This window comes from Notamacropus eugenii, chromosome 5 (genome assembly GCF_028372415.1).
Source record: "Notamacropus eugenii isolate mMacEug1 chromosome 5, mMacEug1.pri_v2, whole genome shotgun sequence".
Lineage (NCBI taxonomy): Eukaryota > Metazoa > Chordata > Mammalia > Diprotodontia > Macropodidae > Notamacropus > Notamacropus eugenii.
Genome location: NC_092876.1, coordinates 281,617,164 through 281,640,085, shown reverse-complemented (window position 1 = coordinate 281,640,085; position 22,922 = coordinate 281,617,164). Strand labels below are relative to the sequence as shown.

Genomic DNA, 22,922 nt, shown 5'->3' with positions numbered 1-22,922 from the left:
TGGTGTCATCTGATACAATCTCGGAAATCTCCTGCCATGGCCTTCACAGCAATTAGTTTAGACTATTTCATAGAGAATTAAGCTGAACAATGCCAGTCTGCTCCTAGGTGCTCTTCAACTGTATTTCTATAGTGAGGCCAAAAATTAAGTTGGAGAGAAAACACACTCATTTTTTGGTTGAAAGTTTACAAAGAGGGCGAATAGGTGGTGCAGTGAGTCGGCACTGGCCCTGGAGCAAAGAGGACCTGAGTTCAAATATGGATTCAGATACTTGATACACTTACTAGCTGTGTGACCTTGGGCAAGTCACTTAACCCCAAGTGCCTTGCCTTCACCCCTCCAAAAACAGAAAGTTTACAAAGAGAAAAAGCTGGCTTTTCTTGGATCCTCTCAATTCTAGTGCCTTCCCTCTGAGATTTCCTCTCCTTTATCCTATTTATGTCGTTTGTTCATACAACAAACGTACAAACAAACATACAACATACCCTATTTATGTCGTTTGTCCGTTGGTGTCCCCATTAGAATATGAGCTCCTTGAGGGCAAAAACCATGTTTTTGCCTCCATTCATTTCTCTAGCAGTTAACACAGTGTCTTTAACATAGTAAGCACTTAATTGGTGCCTTTTCAACTGGACTTTGAATTTTCAGCTCTTATTGCTAATGCTAATTGTCCCCATTTCTAATGTTCCAGATGGATTTGGTATCTATTTCACTTCACATCTAGCTGAAACATCAAGTTTATGAGGCAAAATAACCCAGAAAACATCTTCACTTAAGGATCCTAGGAAATATTTGTTTGCTTTGGGAGCTTTTACAAGACTCATGGAATAGGAAAGGAAGTTGAAGATATTATTTTCTACTCCCAATTTTGTCATATAGTATAAAAGTACAATCTATGATCCTACTTCCTTGGACTGTATCATAAGAATATAAATTTTCTAGGAATTGACTTAACAATCAAACCTGATCTGAACTCTAAAATTCGCTTCTCTTATCAGAATAAGTGATTCTTTCACATCTTTTATTCTTTCATTCCTACTTACCAACTTTTCTTATGGGAATGTGGTCCCTTGACTTCTCCTTGTATTTCCAGTTCATTACTTCTCTTCTGGCTTCTCTTGCCTCTTGGCTCATCCTGGACCTCATGCTTAGCCACTAATACTGATGAGGGCTGGAAAGGGGGTGTAAGACTCCCACAAAGACCAGGGTAGCAGGGGCAGGTTGTCTGGAGAAGAATTCATGAACTCAAGCATTGTTGGTCAAGGTAAAGATTTATTATGCTTTTCAGCGGGCAAGAGTTCTTAGGGAACCTGCAACCTTAAAGGGGTACAAGGAAAGTTTATATAGGATATTCTATAGTGTCACTTGTGCCAAATATGCTAACTAGATGTTTTGGGATGGGATTAAGGAGTGGTTAAGGAGTGGTCAGTTCTTAAAGGAACATATACTTGGTTTTGTATAGATATCAATTGTGCAGGTATTTTACCCAAAATTCATCAGGAAATAGCCCAAGCTGGGGCTACCTAGAGGTGTGGTTTTAGGCCTGAAAGTCACTAAGTCAACCACCAGTCAGGGCTGACCATGAAAAACCAGGCTTTTCTCGTCAATGTCTTGTTAGACAAGATTAATGTAAGGGAATATAGGTATGTCTAAGTCTAGGATACATATGATTGATCTGTGAGTAGTTAATGCCATTATGACCCAGTACACAGCCAGTTCAGTACACAGATGGTTCAAACTAATGAGTTCTTTAGGTACAGATGGTTACTATAGTAGGAAAAGAGATAACAGTTTTTGCTAGGTCAGGCTGTGTCCTTAGGCTGCGGAGAAACTGCCTGAGATAGTATTTTGAGGCTAGAGAGAAATGTGATTTTTAAAGAGAAATGTGATTTTAGAATTGGGGTCCAAGTACATGCAACCAAGCACCCCATCAATACCATGTGCTTGATACCAACTCCAGTACCCCCTTAATTCCTTACTTGACTCTCCACCATTCCTACCTCCTTAATCCTCAGCCCTGGTGTACTGGATGACTGTTCTCACTGTCTGCTTTCCATTGTATCTCTACTAATATGCCACTACAACTGGAGAAAGTTGCAAAACCATTTTATCCCATGCTATTTAATTTGGGTCTTTATTGCTTCTCAGAAATCCTTTTGTCAGTTTATCAATTCACCTAAAGCTCTCTGTCCCCCTAAAACTCTACCTCCATCAGATAAGGACCTCACATCTTATTTTCATTGAAAAGTCTAAGTCCATTCAACATGAGCTTTCCTACCTCCCTTCTATAATTGTACAGTTCTCTGACTTTTGCTAGATTTCTACTTTCCCTTGTGTTTTAAATGGCAGTCCTCTTTAACCAAAAAGGTATTCTTCTACCTTTTGACTTTGATCCTATTTCCTTCTGCCGGTTGCCAGACCTTCTCTCACATCCTCAGACATACTAAGCCAGAAGGAGGATTACTTTTAGTCCTTTCTCTTCACTACCACTTGCTATCGTTTCTCAGTTTCTTCTCCTTCGTGGTTTACCCCATCTGTCTTTATTATTCTACCACTGAGGTTCTTCACCTTCAGGAAGTCTACGAACTTGGATGGGAAAAAATATTTCCACTAACCACTAACTGAATTAAAAAATAGAATTCCTAGAAAGGGGCCATAAGTTTCACTAGTCTGCCGAAGGGGTCCACGACACAAAAGAGATTAAGAATCCCAATAGAGATCTTTGTTATAGTTACCTGCTACCCTCCCTCCTCCACAAGTTGTCTTTCTTTCTCAAGGAGTTCAGTACCTGGACCACAGTCTTTTCCATCGCAATCCCTACCCTCATACTTGGGGCCTTCAAAATAAACATTGATGTCCTCTTAAATACCTTTACTTTTCAAAGTTCATCAGTCTCAACTCCCATGACTTACACTTTTATTCTATGTAGAACCAGTCTCATTGTAGTCATCTCTTCATCATCTATAAATCTTGCCTTCATAATTCTGAAATTCCTCCTTCTGATTACAGCTTCTTATCTTTCTACCTTTCCCTCTGCTTCATTTCTTAAATCTATTGTATCTTTAGTCCTGATTCCTAGTCATTCCACTCATACCTGCTCTCCTAGTGTATCAACTTTGCTTTGGCCCCGCTTTGCTTCCTTGGCAATCTTGACCCTATGGTTAACCAGTTTAGCTAGCTCTCTTCAAGTACCAACACAAACCCCATCTTCTGCAGGAAGGCTTTTCTGATTTCCCTTAGTGCTAATGCCTCTCCTCTAAGATTATCTATGTATCTTGTTTGTACGCAGTTGTTTATATGTTGTTTCTTCCATTAGATTGTGAGCTTCTTGAGGTCATGGACTGTTTTTGCCTTTCTGTGTATTGCAAGCACTTAGCACCATGTCTGGAATTTAGTAGACACTTAATAAGTACTTGTTAACTTGACTTGACTTTGCTCTACAGTCTTTAAAGAAGTGATGGCAGTTCTCCTTGCCAAAGCCAGTCCCTTTACCTATGTCCTAGATCACATCTCCTCTCTTCTCTAGGAACTTAACCCTTCAATTATCCCCTCTAATATTTCTCTTGTATAATGAGAAGCCTTCCTTGTCTTTGGACTCCTTCCTTGTTGACTAAAATGTGCTCTATTCTCTCCCATCATTGAAAAGTCTCCATTGGACCCTGCCACTTCCTCAAGTTATTTCCCTAGATTTCTTTTCCCTTCAGACCCTAGGTGTGATTATGGCCTCAACTCCCACTAATTTCTCAGCTCCTTGCTGAGAATTTTCAACTCCATTCTTTGACTGAAACTGTTATGCTCTGTGCAAAATTATTAATGATCTCTTTGTTTCTGCCTTTGAAGACAGCTAGCTGATTGCAATGGATAGAACACTGGACTTTAGTTCTGGGACTCCAGACAAATTCACTTAATTTTTGTCTATCTCAGTTTCCTCAACTGTGAAGTGGGGATAATAATAGTACCTATGTCCCAGGGTTGTTTTGAAGATCAAATGAGATAATAGATGTAAAACACATTACATGCTATGTAAATGTTTGCTATTATTATTAAAATTGTAGTTGCCTTGGTCTTTCTGACTAATCTTTTCTCTATCCTATCCATCCTCCATGCAGCTGTCAATATCTGATCTTGTCAGTCTCCTGATTATTATGCATTTTCTGCGACTCCCTATTACTTCTAAGAAAAAAAAAGCAACCTCCTCAGATGGTCATTTTAAGTTCTTCACAATTTGCCTCCTTTGCCTTTCCAGTGTTTACTTTCCACACCATCCTTTCCAGACATATTGGCTTATTTACATTACCTACTTGCTTACATGAACTCTGTTTTATATCTACTATACTTTTGTATACACTATCTGCCATATCTGCGACATACTCCCTTCTCATCTCCTCACCTCTTGGTGTCCTTAGTTTCAGTCAAGGCTCAGCTCAGGCTGGAAAACAGAAAACAGTCCTCCCTAATTGTCAGAGTTCTCTTTCTTCTCAAAGTGTCTTGTACTGTATTTGCTTATGTGGGTATGGGTTCTATTCTCCTCTCCTACTCCAGCAAATTATAAGATTTTTTGAAGGCAAGGTCTGTTCTTGGTTTTGCTGTTGTACCACAGTGTTCAATATGATGCCTTGTCCATAAGCCATGGAATTAATGTTTATTAAATTGAATTGAAATGGAATGCTCAGTCTTTCAGCTTGGTGTCAAAAGTATCAGCTGATCCTAAATGTTTCTTTGTGCCTTTTAATTGAAACACTTTATTTTAGAAGTCTCTTTATGATGAATGTTGCATAGCATTTCTTAGATCTATATTGTTGTGTTCGTCCTTCATTGCTGAAGAAGACCATACCATCAGAGAAATGATGACATGACTTGCACTTCACTTTGATTTGAATGAGCAGGGCTGTGCAAGATCACCAGCCTCACTTCTCCTCCAGTGCCATCTAAATCCAGTGACCAGATATTCCTCAGAATGACAGGATTTAGCCCAGGATGCAGTGGGAGATGTTGGCCCCTTTAGGCCAAGGCCTATTCCATACTCATTTAGGCTGAGGTAATGCCCATTCAGTGAACAGGCCTGTTTAAGAAGTAGTCAGGGGATGGCCCCTTTAATGAGGCAAAGAAAAATAACTAAATCAGGATGGGAGGGAAACAGCAACAGTTAATATTGGTAATCACTGTTAAGCCAGGAGGGTCCCGAAAACAGCCCTTAAACGATGCTTGTATAGAGGTCTAGTGTGGTACAATCTATAGGCTGCAGAGTATAGTAGGTTTAAGGTTTTGGGAAAGGGAAGGGGATGGGAAATGATCTAGCCAGTAAACCTCAAGTTAACTGGTCATCCTCTGAGCATCCAAATTTACCTTCCTTTGGAGAGGAGAAGGAGGAGAGGGGGAGACAGACAGGAGAGAAGGAGCTGAGTTACCTAGCTAACTGGGTCCCCATTCAGGCAGCTGGGTCTACTCACAGGTTGTTGTGTTCATCCTTCGTTGCTGAAGAAGACCTTGCCATCAGAGAAATGATGACATGACTTGCACTTGATTTTGTTTTGAGTGAGGGAGGGCTGTGCAATATCACCAGCCTCACTTTCTCCTCTGAACCAGCTGGATACAGTCACTAGATATTCATCAGAATGACTGGAGATGGCCACAGGATGCAATGGGTGACCTTGGCCCCGTTAGGCCAAGGTCTATATCTATGACTTTATGGGGAAAGGCATAAAACTAAGGGGAGAAAGACTAATATATGAGTTGGTTCACTTAGTGCGATCCACATGTTTACTACTGGAATAATATGGTGCATTCACTACACAAGATTTCATCACTACATAAGGAATCTAGTAGGACCATCTGAACTTCTTGGTGCATATTTGTGTACCATTGTGGGAGTGGTAGCCTCGTGTTTGTTTTTCTTAAAGGATTTAAGAAAGAATGTGAGCCATCCATCTGGGCAGTCATAATTCCATCACTTTCTCTGAGGCAGTCAGATGAAACAGAGAGGAAAAAGCAGTAAATTGGAAATGGTTTAAGGCCTTTGAGGATTATACCTGAGATTAGTTTAGATTCCTGACTAGTATTAGTGATTTATAAATGAAGTCTGAAGAGAAAATTGGAGCATACAGCTAATTATTTTTTCTACCTCATGTTCCTGCCTCATGAATTCTTTAGAGGAAAACCTTGTCATTTTAAATAATGATTTCTTCTTAAACCCAAATGAAATTTCATTTTGATTTGGATATTCTGGGCTTTGCCTTAGAATCTTCAAAAAAATGGTTCGAGTTGGTTTATACCGTTGTATTCAGTTATTGCTGAAAAGAGAAAAGCCTCCGGTGCAGTTTTTCTCTGATGTTTGGAAACTAAATCTCCACCCCATTGTAACTGAAAGGAGGAAATTGTGTTGGGAGGCTTAACACTGAACTCATAAATGCTGGTCTTATGTTAATATGGTGCTGTCAGCAGCCTGCAAATTAGAGCTTTGGATAACACTGAAAGCTTAAACTCTGCCTTTGACACCAGAGCAGTCCATAGATTATGGTTCTGATGGCTAATCTTTAGTGACAGATGCGGAGAGAGAAGAGTTTCCTAATGTTAGTAGCAAACTCCAAACACTCTGTCGTGAGCCTCAGAAGTTTTTTGCTTTCAGGTGTCAGACAGGTAATCATTCCAGGAATGCCTTCAAAGAGAGCTGATGAGCCACTTCTAAAGGGTTCTTTCTGTGGATAATTTATTGAGTGAGCAATGGGGTATTTACACAGTGATGGGCAAATACAGAATTACCCAAACTCAGTCTTGGAAGGGAACTCCAAGGTTAAATCTGTAACTGACCAGGGTACCCCACACTCAAGAGTTGGTAATCCAAACTCTCCTTGAAGACTTCCAGTGGGGAGGGGACCTACCACTTGTTTAAACATCCCACTTTACTTTTAAACAGCTGTAAGTGGAAAAAAGTTTTTCTTTATCGAGTCTATATCTGCCCCCTACTACTTCCACCCATTGCTTCTTCTGGGGTCAAGCAAAGCAAGTCTAATCTGTCTTTTGCAGATACTGCTTCATATTATAAGACTCGTATGTTCTCCTTTGAGAATTCTTTACTCAGCAGATCTTCTGCTACTTCTCTCAGGGTCTTCAAGCATAGATTGGAGGGTCACTGGTCAGTAATGTTGTGGAGGGGAATCCTAGTCAGGTATAGATTGGACTGGTAAATCTCTGTGGTCCCTGCCAACTCTGAGATTGTATGAACCTTGCAACATAGGGATCAGTGGCATTTTTTAAATCCTCAAATGCCAGGATGATTTTGTAAAAAGAGCATGAAATTGGCTGTTCATATTGCGGTTCAATAAATAGAGCCCTAGATTTGGAATCAAAAGACCTGCATTAGAAACCTGACTCAGTTACTTAATACCTATATAACCTTGGGAAAGTTACATCACCCCTATGTGACTCATTTTTCCTTACCTGTAAAATAAAAGTGTGTAGACTAGAAAGAAAGTGTTGTAGGTCAGACAGTATACAGAAAGTAGTTACATATGGAACTGGTTGAAAGGCAAGACTTTAAGGAAGTAATTTTCTTTTTTAAAATAGATTTTATTATATATTTATCTTTTACATTATATTATATTATTATTTTGTTATCATCACTTAGATTTCCCTATTTCACTCCTCTCCTTCCCCTGAGAATTATTTCTTTTACCAAAGAATATTTTTTAAGGAAGAAAAAGGGAGAAAATCAGCAAAAATGGCCAGTATTTTGGGAGAAAAAAGTCTTTTATGCTCCATTACATGCCTCCCCACTTCTGCAAAGGAATAGAGGGAAGTTTTTTTTCTCACTTCTCTTCTTTGGGGCTAAGCTTATTTGTATAATTTTGCAACATTTGTTTTTTATTGTTTTTTGTTGTTGCTATGTATTTTCCCCATTTAAGTTGCTGTGGTTGTGTATGTTGTTTTACTGACTCTGCTTACTTCTCTTTGCATCAGTTCACTTAAGTCTTTCCATGCTTCTCAATAGTTGTCATCTTCATTATTTCTTGTAACATAGCAATAATTTGTTGTATTAACATACCACAATTTGTTTAGCTATTTCCCAAAGAATGGGCATCTACATTTTCCCCATTTCTTTCTACCACAAAAAGTGCTGCTTAAAAATATTTTGCCTCTCTTTTTGTCAGTTATCTTTTTGGAATATTGGCCTAGCAATAGGATCCTTGGGTTAAGTGATATGGACATTTTAGTCACTTTATTTTCATAATTTCAAGTTGCTTTCCAGAATAATTGTACTAATTCATAACTCTAACAGCACTGCATTGCCTGTCCTTATACCACCCTTCCAACATTGCCTATTCCTAACTGTTTTCATTTTGCCAATTTGATGGGTAGGAGATGAAATCTCAGGGTTGTTTTGATTTTCATTTTCTTATTATTAGTGATTTGGAGCATTCTTTCATCTGACGGTGAATAATTTACAATACTTCTTTTGAGAACTATTTGTTGATATCACTTGTCTATTGGGGAATGCATTTTGGTATTACATATTTCTGTTAATTGTTTATATTTCTTAGATACCCAAGCTCTCAGCAGAGATAATTCAAATAAAGATTTTTTTTCCCCCAGGTACCCACCAACTTCCCTTTCTGTTCTAGATACATTGATTTTGTTTGTGCAAAAGGTTTCCAATTTCTTATGATAAAGTAATCACTTTTTTTTTTAATCACCATTATCTTTTCATAAAAATCTACCTGCAGCTTTGTAAAGCACATGATCTGCTTTTCTTCTAATTTTTAAATGGTGTGATCTTTAATATTCAGGTTGAGTATTCATTTTGAATTTCTTGTGGAATATGGTTTAAGATATTAGTCTAAGATTAAATTAAGTTCTTATCAAATAGTTTTTTCCAACTGATTTGTGTTTTATGGGTTTATTGAACTCTAGGTTATTGAGCTCCATTACTTTGGATTCTTTCTTGTCCATTAATCTACTTTTCTTTCTTTTTTAACCAATACAAAATAGTTTGAATAACATCTGCTTTATAAATGCTATTTCTCCATTCTTACCTTTTCATTATTTCCTTTGATATTTTGTTCCTTCAAATGAATTGATATTTATCCTGTCTAGCTCTATAGAATACCCCTTTGGTAATTTGATTAGAATAGCAGTAAATATATAAATTGTCTTTGGTAGTATTGCTATTTTCATTTAATCAGTATGGCCCAACCATGGCCATTGAATATTCCTAAGGAATAGTCATTTTCAATTTCATCAATAGGATGACCAAGCAACTTGAGCTTCAGCCAATGCCATTTAGCATTTTTATTAATGACTTAGATAAATGTTTAGACATTGCCTTATTGGATTTACAGATGATACAAAGCTAGGGGGAATAGCTAACATGTTGGATGAAAGAAATACAACTCAGGCACCATCATCCCATCTCATCCTCCTAATGCCTTTCCTCCCTAATTGCTTTGTATTTAACTACTTTGTATATATTTGTTTTTATTCACTTTATTTTTATACTGCATATATTTATATGTGTATTATGTTGTATGTATGTGTATTAACATACCACAATTTGTTTAGCCATTTCCAGATGAATAGACATCTACCTTTTTCCCATTTCTTTGCTACCACAAAAAGTGCTGCTTATAAATATTTTGTTGTACATGGAGCCTCTCTTTTTGTCAGCTACCCCCCTCCCCTTTAGAATTTGTGCTTCATTTGAGTAGAGATTGTTGTTATTGTTGTCAGTTGTTATGCCTAAGGCTGTTTCTGGGCCCTTTTGGTTTCCTTGTGGAGACTGATTTATGTCAGTTAAAGTTTTTTTCTTCATCACAAGGACTCCTCTGACCCAGTGGCAAATGAAGGCATCAATAAAACTTCAAAAAAAATAAAAAGGCACAGGATTTTAAATTGAGATCTTGAAAGGACCTCTTTGTACTCTTATTTTGCAGATAAAGACAGTGAAACCGATAGGGTTGAGTGATTTGGCCAGAACCTCTGGGTTGGAGGTGTCTAAGTCCCAGTTTGACCGTAGGTCTTCCTAACACCAAACACCAAATTCAATCCATGATGTTATGTAAATGATTCCATTCCTCTTGTTAACTTATCAGGATGAAATGTCAGGAAGGGATTCTTGCCCCTTTCCAATTATTTTGTCACGTCCCTATAGAAGCAGAAAGGGGCCCACAGTGAACTAAGGGTAAATTTCTGTTTTTTAAATTGTTTCATGGGTTAACAGAGTCAAAGCATTCATCACCCATTGGCCATGCTCATGACGGTGATCCTCTTTAGACTTAACTTGACTGGTCCTTGGGAAGCAGAAGGGCTGTACTCAAAGGCTTTCTCAGTTGTTAGAACATGTGTTCCTCTGTTCTAGACTTCAGGAACTGAGGGTTATGCCTGTGCCACAGGGAGGCTTTGGTGGAAGCAGGTATGAAAACAATGTATTCTGCATCAAAATTAAGAAGGATAGATGCAGTTATGGAGAGGCAGCCCGATGGAGTAAAGAGCTGTCCAGCTGAGCTGCAAATGGGAGCTGTTTAACAAGATAAATACAAATGCAGTATAACATAGAGAATGCTCGTTTGTGACTTTCTGAGTTAACATGTAGCCTGCAGGATCCGTTTCTGTTTGGATCACAGAGGTCTGACCTCAGAGTTGTGAAGGAACTGGGTTCAAGTCTCACCGTTAACACCTACTGGACCTCTCATCCAAGGCAAGTTACTTACCCTATCAATATAAAAGGCAACTCTCCAAAACCCTTGAGTTGCCAACCTGCATTGGTGAAGGTAATTCTTGAGTATACCTGTGAAATCCCAGGTCCAGTCTCCATCACTCTATACTGGTATTATACACAGACAAGTAAAAATGAATCATGGGCAAGGGGTCGAGTTCCAACATTTTTCCTTCAGTAGCAGTAGTGCAGTAGTAGTATGAGTGGGTTGATAACAGTAAATCAATCAGTTTGAGTCCTAGATAAAGAGTTAAAGGGACCTTAGAAATAATTTTCTCATAATGTTACAAGGATCCCATGACTCCAAATCTGTAAGATTCAGAGCTGGAAGTATGTTGTAGATGATTTAATCCAACCCTCTCATTTTACAGATGAGGAAACTGAGGCTCAGAGAGGTTAAGTGACTTGCCCAGGGTCACATAGCTAATAAATATCTAAAGCAAGATATTAATCCAGTCCTTCATGATTCTCAAGTCCAGCACTCTGTCCACTATCATGATGCTTCCCTCTCATTTTGCAGGTTTCTATACTTTTCCAAGGTCATGCAGCTTTTAAACATTGAACCAAAATTTGAACCCCTGTTCCTCTGAAGATAGTGCTCTCATCTATTCTACCTTTCAGAGCACTTGATCATTAACTCAAACCCTCTTTTAAAAATTACAATATGTGTGTGTGTTCTGCTATATCCAGTAATATATTCAAATTAATACACTATTAAAGAAAATTATCACCCACTTTGCTATAGAATGGGATTAGTAATATTTCAAGATAATAGAGATTCTGGACCAGTTGATGATTTAGATCAGGAAACTTTGCTGAAATGAATATTTTAGCAAGACATCAAGTCATCAGTTTAATATTCAAGGATGAAAAAGTGTTTTCCTTCAAAAGGTGCTTTTGGTTTTCATGTTGAAATTGTGTCATACTTGTCGGCAAAACCAGGATAGAACTTCCCTGGCAAATACAGCTTAAAGAAAACCAGAAAAACCTTAGACACAGGGTGGAGAAGCCAATTTTTTTCTTGGATTTTTGCCCCCTACCATTCTAACACACATTTTGTTTGTGGAGTTAACACATTAAGGATGAACCAGAATGATGGTCTGGAGGTTGAAGGATGATAAGTAGACCTCATTACATTGCTTGGCATACAGCCCATAGAAGCAAGCAGCCTTGATTTCATTTTAAAAGGAGTTAGAAGAATGTGAAGAAGGTCATTGCCATCAATCTGTTATTGCCCTGCTAGATAGCATCTCTTTAAGGAGACCTAGGAAATGCTTTTTTAAAAAAAAAATCAAATAAAGGTTCTGAATGAGGGTGTTCATCTTAACAGCTTTTTAATGAAAGTGTTAGGTTTCCATAATGGAGTTCATAAGCCCTTAGATGTAAAAACTGTTTCAGAAAATGCTTTTAGCATCGTTACGTTCAGCTCTGCTGGTACAGGTGATACTTCTGCCTTGTATTTCCTTCCGAAAAAGCAAGGAAGCATAAAAATGGTTGGTGATAATACTTTGTTATTACTTCATACAATATTCCTGTCATAGTAGTTTAGCAGTGAACCCATTTCATAGGTAAAGAAGTGGAGCCTGAGTCCGGATAGCTTGTTCGTGCTTCCATATTGAGTAGAAGGCAAAAGTGAGGTTTGGGGGTGGGGCTGGAACTGTGTATCTGATATTTATATAGAGCCTTAATGTTTACAAAGTTTTGTAGATATTGTATTATGTGATCATTGGAGAACCTTCTTCCTGGATCTATGGCTCTGTAGTATGTGTGTACACACGTGTGTGCATGCACATGTGTATCCTCTTCTAAAATCCTATAATGATGTCTTGTCATACAGTGAAGGTAGTATTCTGGCTTCTTGAAGACTCTGCCCACAGGACACCACCCCTGGCAGGTCTGAAAACTTGGGGTGATGAATTGCACCTCTGATTAGAGGACTATCCTAGGTAAGTTCAGAGTCATTTCATCTGGTTCAGTGATGAATTTGGTGGGTAAGAAGTAGAGTAAACCACTCATAAAAATCATCTCTTGAGTCATGGTGGAGATATAACCTCTCTGTGGAAGGAGTGCTCATACCAACAAAATCACAAGCCAGAGGAGCACGTATGCATAGCCATGTGTGTGGATGTATTATTGTCAATCACCATTTATACACATGTATTACTGTCAGTCACCATATACACACATGTTGGTGACACGTACATGCATGTATTATTGTCAGTCACCATGTACACACATGTATTATTGTCAATCACCATATACACAGATATTATTTTCAATCACCATGTACACACACATTACTGTCAATCATCATGTACACACATGTATTATTGTCAATTATGGCACGATCATATATAGACATGCATTATTGTTAGTTATAAAAGCTGATCTTCTCTATTACATTGCACATTCTGAAATTCCTAATCTATACTCAGCAATCCCTGAGTGCTGCCTTGCTCTCTCATAAATGTTCTCTGTGATGATTATCTTCTATAGAGCCCACTTGACTGTGGTGTATGCACAAATAGCAGAACCCTGAACTTTGAATCCGAAGACCTATTCTTTATTAGGTGTGTGACCATGAGCAAGTCCTGCTGAGCCCTAGTTTTTGCATCCATAAAATGGGAATAACACTTGAACTATACATATATACATATATACACATATATATGTATGTATTAAAGGTATGGTATGTTGTTTTGAGACTCAGATGAGATAATGTATAGGAAAACACTTTTTAATCAATAAAAGTCCTGTTTAAATGAGCTTTCCCAAACTTCATTCAGTACAGCTCTTAATTTGCTAATGTGTATGACGAGTGTGTGACTTTAGGGGATTCTATTTTCTAACATAGGTGTCCTTAACCTGGGGTTCAAGGACCCCATAGGGTCTGTGGATAGATAGATTTCGTGGGTCTGGGAATCTGAATTAGAAAAAATTACTTCTTTATTTTCACTAACATTTGGTTTCTCTGTAATCTTACAAAGATTTATTTTATGCATTAAAAAACATTATTTTGAGGAGGGTCCATAGGATTCACCAGACTGCAAAAGGGGCTTGTGATACAAAAAAAAAGAAAAGTAAGAGCCCCTCTTAAGAGATGCTGATGCTGATGTTAAGTAGCTGACCTTTCTTGAGCACTTTAAGATTTTCCAGTTCCTTTATATAATTACCTTCTTTTACTTTCATAAGTAGCTTCTGTGCTATGAAAACAGATATATTAAGAGGGCCAGGGGACTCGGAATCCAGCAGGAACACTTTTCAGGACAGAGGCTTTTTTGTTTGTTTTTTTCTAGACATGTGATATGATAAATATAAGAGACCCTCAGCAAAGAATTTCTTTATGCCAGTGTAGATCAGTGACTGTTTTACAACCTATAGTCTTCAAGAGATGGCTGAGGCATCAAGAGGTTAAGTGACTTACTCAGAATTATACAGCTAGTATGTGTTAGAATAGGAAACCTAGGTTTCCCTGATTCTGAAGTCTCAGTACTGATTAAATGCCACCAAAATGGTTTTGATCCAAGGATGTATCAGTGAGTGACCACAGTCTTCACATCCCATGTAACCAGACCATAAGCCCCTTGAGGGGAGGGAATCAACTAATTTTATACAGGGCCTTGCAGATATCGGGAAATATTTATGGAATTCAAGTGAATCCCTGGGCTCTGATGGAGCAGAGCTAAAAGGAGTTCTTGATTGTTCCCCCCAAAAGTACTGCTCATAAATTGAACCTGGAAATGAAATCTGAAAAGGTTAAAAAAACACCGAAGGAGCAGATGTCATCGCTTCCACTGATGTGCAGTCTTGGTAGACAAAGGAAGGTGAGATTGTGTTTACTGCTAACCAAAGCATTAAGGTTTCTTCTAAGAGGTACGCAAGAACTAGGGTTTGCTTGCAGCCCTCAGAGAATATTATGGAGCCATGCTCTGTCCCATCATTCAGATAAGTATCACATGAATAGACTTTTGTAAAGCAAAATAGAAATTTAAGGAGTAATGGTGCAAATAGATCAGAGGTATAAACTTTTAACAAACATGTAATTTGAGTTTGATTCCCCTGATCTGAGGAACTAAGGAGCTTTTGAATTCTAATCACTGGTCTGGAATGGGCTTCCCTAGGGACTGGATTACTTAAAGAGCATATCTTTGATATCTCTGCCTGTAAAGTAAGAATATGAGGAGAAGAAGGTCCCGAAGGTCACTTAGCTTGGGAGTTCAGCAAGATAAACTACTCCTTATGCAACTAAGGCTTTTCTAAGCAACTACTGTCAAAGATGGAAAGAAGAGAATATGGGCTTGGTGGGGGGTAAAGGCACATGATGGTCCACTGGTCTGGAAATTTTCTGTGTTTCCCTGTTAGGTCCCATTGTTATGCCTAGAAGGTAAAGCTGCTAGTGGGGATCACAGTGGGGGGCTTCACTGCCCCTCCCTTGAACTTCAGGAGGGAATCACCATGAAGTGGTGGTTTGGATCAATTTGTGGTCTCTTTTATGATATCCTCTTCAGATGTTTTTTCAATACTGGGGCAGTGACCCTCAATTCTTGAAGGCAGCTGAATGGTAGAGTGGATAGAGTTCTGGACTTGGACTTAAGAAGCCCTGAATTCAAATCCTGGCTCAGATATTATTAGCTGTGTGAACCTGGGCAAGTCACTTACCTCCTCCCAGCCTGTTTTCTCCACCTAACTCAGAGGATTGCTGTGAGAATCAAATGGATAGCATATGTAACACATAGTGCTTTGCAAACCTTACAATGTTTGCTGTTATTGTTTTTATAATGGAAGTACCCATACCAATGAAATCATGTATTTCTGAACTATTGAATTATAGGTACTCAGGAGATACATGAAGTAGGGCATACCTGAGAGGAAAGGATCAAAACTGATGTCTCTAATGATTTAAAAACAGACATTTAGTAAATAACCATATGTGATAGGCCAGTGGGATCGGACTGTTTTGGGAGAGCCAATAAATGCTATGCTTGTGCATAGTTGGAGGACTGTTTCCTGTAAGAAATCACTCCCCTACAGTCCAGTCATAGCCCAGTAACATGAGCCCTATGCAAGTTATTGCTTTTTTTTCTTTTTCCTGGACCCGTGATTTATTTCATCAGTGTGAGGAGTTCTCAGTGAGGACCTTTCTCTTACCAACATAGAGCTGAACACTAACTTACAGTCTTTGAGAGATACCAGAGTCACTGAGAAGGGACTTGTTCTGAGTTTCACAAAAAAAAAAAACCAACCTGTGTCAGAAGTGAAGTTTGAAATCAAATTTTTCTGTTCCTGAGGATAGCATTCTATCTACTATATCACACTGATATTCTTATTTAAGTGAATATTTAATAGATATATTCATGTTTTTGCAAACTGTCAAAAATGTGGATTCTTAGCATAACACATTTTTGGGTGTTATTAAGCCTTAGGCCTTCTCAAATATCATGACTGGAGAAAGCCACTCTATGATCACCAATGACAGATCAAAAAACCTTACACATACACATTAAACATTAAGTCAGTTCTCATATCAACCATATGCAGGTTAGAAAGCCAGGGAGTGAAATGATTAGAATTAGATGTGATGCAATTTTTCCTCCAGCAGGTGTTATAAAACCTGGTTATAAAAGCATTGGGATCACATGGTACCAGGAAAAGGTGTTTGTGTATGATTTCAGTCTCTCATTTAGGTAACATTTTATCCTTGGCAGCCCTTAGGAAGACACTCCCTTATATCACCTGGAGTAGCTAAGGGTTAAACTGCACCACTGCAGAAGAGCAGCTTTTAATCTATGGAGTCAGTCTGATGCTAATGGAGGTGAGTCAATGTGTAGATAATCTCAGATGGCAGATAATGCAGAAATAATTTAGAGTTGGATTGGTAAATTTTATGTAAGTGTTATATAATTTTTTTCCCCTTCAGATTTACCTTTATAATTCTCTTTGGCTTAGGGTTACATTTTAATGAGTTTGCCCTCCAGGAGTGTAGCTAGAAGGCTGTTCTTTACCTCCTTTCTTCCTTTCACTCAGACGATTGATGTGGAGAAGTAACAGGAATAAGTTCTGAATTCCACTACATTTTACTTGATGGCAGAAAGCATGGTGCTCAGATCCATACTTATAGTCATAAAGCATAGTTTCCAAGGGTACCAGCAGAAAGGTACTTTATTCTGATTTCTTCTAAGAAATAAGAGGTAAGAGCAACAATAGACATCCAGGAAAGGATGTGTCTTGGGGAGACTGTCCTGCTAATGCTTGTTCTGATGGTTTAGACACTTAGGTGGAGAAGTGAATATGTATTCTTTTCTTTCTTTGAAAATCATCACTTGGTTCTCTGTGTTTGAATTTTGCCTGGCTTTTCCTTAATTGTAAACTAGAACTACAAAAGGAAAGTGGATAAAAGTTGCTAAACCCAACAACAGTGAAGTAAATGCTAGCTGATCTTAGGAAGTAAGAGTCTTCTTCCAGGAAAAATTAATTCATGACGAGATATAATGTTGAGTCTTTGGATTGTTTTGATTTGAGTGAATGGCAAATGGCATGCCTTGTGGGCAAGCAGATTTCCACTTGAAATTGCTTAATCAGAGGAAATCTCTCAAACACAAATTAGAAATCTGTGTTGTGGGAAGAAGTTGGGTCCTTTGAAAAGCAAAAATAGTATAAATATAGAGTTTTGGGGAAAAGGTCTAAAGAATCTAATAGATTTTCATCTCAAGTCACAGAGCAAGAGACATGAGGTGTACATTTATGTAAAATATTTATGATATACAACATTTAAAATTATAGATGTTTTGACATGACCTGCATTCCCACTATAGCCTTCCCTGAGACCCTTCTAAGAGATCCATCCTTATAAGAGGGATTCTTGCCTTTTATTTTGTCCTGGACCCCTTTGGCAGGCTAGTGAAGCCTGTGGATCTCATCTCAGAATAAAGGTTTTCAGTGAATAAGATAAAATACTTAAGATTATGAAAAAAACCGCTATTAAAATAGTTATCAAAATATTTTTTAAAAAAAGTTCACAGGCTGAACCTAAAAGAACTCCTGCTTTATGACAAAGAATTATAAAAGGAAAAAAAAAACTGCTGAGCAAAACTAAGAAAATAGCAAATCACTCCAATATGTTTGCTAAGAAAACCCCAAATGAGGTTATAAAGAGTCAGACAGGAGTGAAGCTTCTGAACAACAACAAACCAACACATCAAAAAAGTGAGATTTTTTTGCAGCATTCTTCACTCATTGTCCTGCTGTCTCTGCAAAGAAGGGAAGAAGGTGCCTTTTTACTCTCCTCTTTGGGGGAAGATCCTGGTCAGAAGAACATTCTGTTTTAATTGTTTGTTGTGCTTTCCATTTACATTGTAACAGTGGTGACTTTTTTTCTCTTGAATCTGCTCATTCCACTTTCATCACTTCTTGTGCCTTTTATGCCTCTCTGTGTTCATCATGTTAGTTTCTAGCATTAGTTTGCAAGCATTTAGTAAGTTGTTACGTATTCCAGGTATTGTACTAAGACCTGAGAATAGAAAGATAAGGCAAAAAAGAGTTTCTTTTTATATGTTGTATTACAGCTCATGTTATAATGAGGGAGGTAACATGTAAAAATGCCTAGGCACATATAAAATATATAAGGAGTACTTGGGAACTTTCTAGAAACCTCAGCAAGAAGTGGAGGGCAACAGTGAGCTCTATGCACAAGAACTCATCCCCCACCAATGGTCTCTTTCTTCTACTGACTGCCCCCCAAATCCTAACAGGATCCTAGGTGGTCCCCTTTAATCTCTCACCCAACTCCTGGACATGAGTGTTTCAATGCTGGGTCTTTCTCCCGAGCTATAAAAATTGGTGAAGAAAATGACTTGGGTTTTTTTGAGTAAAACCTAATGCCTCCCAGAACTAAAAAAAAGACATATAGAAAACTATCCTTGAAATATCATCCCTATAAGAATTCAAATGAAGGAGAAAAGGTCAAATAGATTTCTTGAGCTTATGAAGTGCTTTCTGATGCAAAAAGAGACATATGACAAAAATAGAGAACAAGCCATCAAAGAGGATGATTCTGGTGGTAACTTTGGTTCACCAATGAATATCTTTGTTGTTTTTTGGGAGAAGTGGAAGAATGCAAAGGGAATGGAGAGGTAAAAATGTTCATCATTTGTCTGTGACCTAAGAAGATTTAAGAATCTGATTTATAATAAATGTGAAGGTTGTGGTGGTAAGAAAGGAGATGTATAATGCTGTCCCAATTACAGAGGTACTGAAATGCAAATAAAAATTAGTCAAATAGGACCATCTCTGCAAAGAATGGAAGGGAGGTGCCTTCTCACTCTCCTCTTTAGGGTTTAGGGAAGAACATGGTCAGCAAATTCTATCAGTTTGCATGGAATGCCAAGGGAATGGGGATTAAATCAGTCCTAAAGACAGATGTAAAAGTTGCAATGGAAGGAACATTGTTCAAGAGAAAGGTTCCTATTGACAAGAGTAGGAAAGCTGGTCAGAAGACAACATTCCATGGTGAAGGTAACAATATTCCATGGTGAAGGTGACTGGGATCCAGGAGGTGAACAGGGAGATAGTCATCGTTTTGGATCAGAAGGATAATGCTATATTTACACAATGAGCTGAGGATCTTTTCATGGATATCAGTTGGTTGTTGCACTGTGTCACTTCCAGAACTATAGTCATTATTTGTCATACTGGTCAGATTATTAAATATGGAAATATCAGATGTGTGCAATGACTTTCTTTCATCTGATAAGGAATCTTTGTAGAGGAAACTGAAGAAATGGATCAGGTAGAACTGATGGGACTTAGATCCATCTCAAGAAAGAAGCTGCCATTACAGTGGTGAAGTTTCCAAAGATGATGAGCATGATCCCAGAGGTAGTATTCAGTATCAGACTTCTCAAAGGGGGCCAGTGAATACTCTTCATTGTAATGCTGGCTTTTGTATGCAATAGCAAATGAGTGAAGGACAGCAATCATCTTAACACACTCTTATAGCTATTGTTTTGTTGTAATATTCAAGTAGAGTTGTGTTTTAAAATGCTGTCTTTGCAATTTGTCATGTTCAGTGTGCAAGATAGTTTAACATTGTTAATTATGTCTTTATGGTAAGAAACCCCTGAGCACTTTTTTTATGACTTGCACTTTTTTGTTTTGAAGTGTATATACAAGTTTGATTCTTGACTGAGTAATTAACATAAGCATTTATAACTGTTAAATTCTGAAATTAAAATTTTAATCTTGCTGAATTTTCCTTAAGAAAACTTTTCTTTTAAAAGTACATGAAAAAAAAGCACATGAAATTGCATCTACTAATGCTAGCTGCTGGGTGAACTAAGAAAGGTTTCTTGAAAATCCTGAGTTTAAAACTGAGCCTTGAATGAAACCAGGGAAACTGAGGAGGAGATGATGAAGGACTGTACTCCAGGCATGAAGGATGGTCCCTGAAATGGTAGATTAGATGGAGTTAAGAAATGAGAGATGGAGAGCTATGTGAGAGGAACCCCAAGAAGGTAAATGAAGCTGGATTCATGTCAATGAAGTGATTGGAATAATAGTAAAGGGCCAGGTTACAAAGATATCTAGTAGGAACATGGTATCCTCAGTAGTAACAGGGAAGTTAGGAAGAGAGAGGAGAGTTTGAGAGAAAAGAAAGGTTTAAAAAGGTTTGAGAGACAAAGTTTCTGGGTAATTCCGTCATTTTATTAATAAGGCCAGGAGGTTATTAATAAAAGGATAGTCATTTGTTCATCTCTCTTAGACAATCATGACAGTGGACTCAGCTAATATAACCTTCCAATAGAGACTGATGTCACCCCCCCCCCCCCAACAGAGAAAAATATCTCTTTACCAGACCACTCCCAGTCTTGGGCTATCTAGACAAAAGGATCATCACCAAAACTTGAATAGAGCACAATGGACTTCCCCACCTCAGATTAAATTCTTGCAAGGTTGGGTGGGGTCTGACCAAGATCAAGGAGAGTCCATGTGATCTCCTTATCAGCAAAGTCCTTCTGAAGAAAAAGTAAACTTTTAAAATGAGGAATTTAGAAGGGGAGAGCCTCTGAATCTCCCCAAGATATTAGTTATTAATAATAATTTCTCAAATTCCCCCATTTGATTTTTGATATGACAAGCACTTCATCAAGAATTTACAACTATGGGATGTAAAAGGGGGACAACATGAGAGCAAAAAGGGGAAAATGGTTGGGGCTCTTTGACAAAATCAAAGGGAGGGGCAATGCCCTTTGATAACATTTTGACAAAATCCAAGAGGGCAATCCTTTTTGATAAGTAGACCATACAGATAAAAGGCAAAAAGGGAAAAAGTAAACAGCAAAATAAAATTCATAGATATGTCTCCTTCCATTCCTCTGGAAAGATCTGATGCAGCACTGTGGTTTGGGTGGGGTCTCAGAGTAGTTCTTCTACAGCTCATGTCACTTGTAGAAACTCTCCTCTCTGCTAAAAATTTCCTACAAAATTGATGTTAACACAAATTTTAAATTTACTTTGCCAATAACCAGGGAAAATAATGAAAGTTAGCTCCAACCCTATGTCTATTACTAGAAAATCAAATTTGGAACATTTAGACAAGGGAATTTATAATTTTGTGTTGGTCAGTTGTCATGTTGATATATCTATATCTATCTATATACATATGTATATGCATATATATATGTGTATATATATAAATATATATGAATATATATATGAAACTCAGGTACAAACAGAAAATTAGAACCCAATTTTTATACTTCACATTATTCATTCCTACTTGGCATTATTCATTCCCCGCCCCCGCACGCGCACGCGCGTGCGCACACATTAGGAGAATGAGATTCTGCTAAGGAATGAACAGGATACTTTTTACAAGAAGACAGACTCAGTACAAAAATAAGTCATTTAAAAGTTGCCAGATCAACTTCAATTGTAAAAAAAGGTTCAGGGATGGCATATATAAATACACTGAGTAATCAATTTTAAAAGTACATACCAGGTAAGTTATTATAATAAGACCAGTTCTAGCAATGTTCAAATGAATAACCCCTGACAAAAGTGGATGTCTTTTTAACAGAACAAATCTTATACTGGCATCTTATTATGGTAACTCAGATATTCTCCAATATTAGCCTGTAAGATAAAGATTCAATAGTATGTTCATATGGATCATCTGACATGATTATAGAAATTTGCCATAAAAAAAAGAGGAACATAAGGGAAAGTGTTTCCTTATTTTGATGTCAATTCCTGGCAAAAGTTATATAGATGACCAACTGCATTGAGCCAGGTGGAATATTTTCCATTCAAGAATGTCATGCTGGGGAAATTGAGTCAAGAGAATACTACCTCAGTCCATGCCAATAGTTGTTCTCCCAGACTTTCCCATGAGAATTCCACCGGCAGATTATGCATATAAAACTCCATAGGCTTGGCTGGCATCATGGATCATTGACTCAGTAGCATTCCTTGATGATCATACCTGGAGTCAAACTCAGTACAATATCAGTTAACAGTCCCATAAGATCTTAAATAGCATGTTCCAATAATCAGAGTTTCAGGTGGGTTCAGTTCTCAAGGATCACATTATTATTGACTATAATCACATTGGTTAATGTAAGAAATTCATCACAGAAAAATGGCATCTTGATATAACTAATACTCATGTTAAGTGGATGCTTTTTCATCCCTAAATTCAATAGCTTTAAGATGCTTAATAACAAATAATTTAGCATGAGATATGTAAATATAATAACCCCACACTGTATACAGATTAGATAATGTTTCATATAATAGCATATAGTGAAACATGGTCAGTTATTAGCCATGTTCAAATGAACATAAACACAGACTACTGCTCTTAGAATCCCTTTAAACAATGTAGTTTGCATGCATTTCTACATGCATTCTAATCCCAGATTAAATAATAAACTTAAGTAAAATGGGATTGCTCATTGGGGTGATACAAGGTAGTTCATAAATTGCTACTGTGTAGTAACAAAACTGTTGGTACTGAAATCCTATTCCTTAAAACAAAAACAAAAGAGGCTCCTGACTTTAACCTCACAGCCTAATAGATTCACATCTTTGTTTCAGAAGTTTGTTTACCTTTATCTACTCAGACTTATATCATTCTGAAAGAATGAGATATTTCAGGAACAGAACATGAACCTATGAGAAGTTCAAGCAGTAATTAAACTCTTGCTAGGCTATGGAA

General features: G+C 37.7%; 1 protein-coding gene across 17 annotated transcripts in view; it reads left to right on the top strand.

The window, feature by feature from the left end:
• The window catches only part of LYPD6B (LY6/PLAUR domain containing 6B), a 220,507-nt gene that overhangs the window by 60,214 nt on the left and 137,371 nt on the right, over nt 1-22,922 (top strand). Inside the window, exon 4 of one of the 17 annotated variants that reach the window (XM_072613136.1) lies at nt 12,546-12,654. The exons of the other annotated variants lie outside the window; for them this stretch is intronic. The gene's annotated coding sequence lies outside the window, so the exon portion shown is untranslated. The remainder of the gene's footprint in view (nt 1-12,545; nt 12,655-22,922) is intronic. 17 annotated transcript variants of the gene reach the window in all.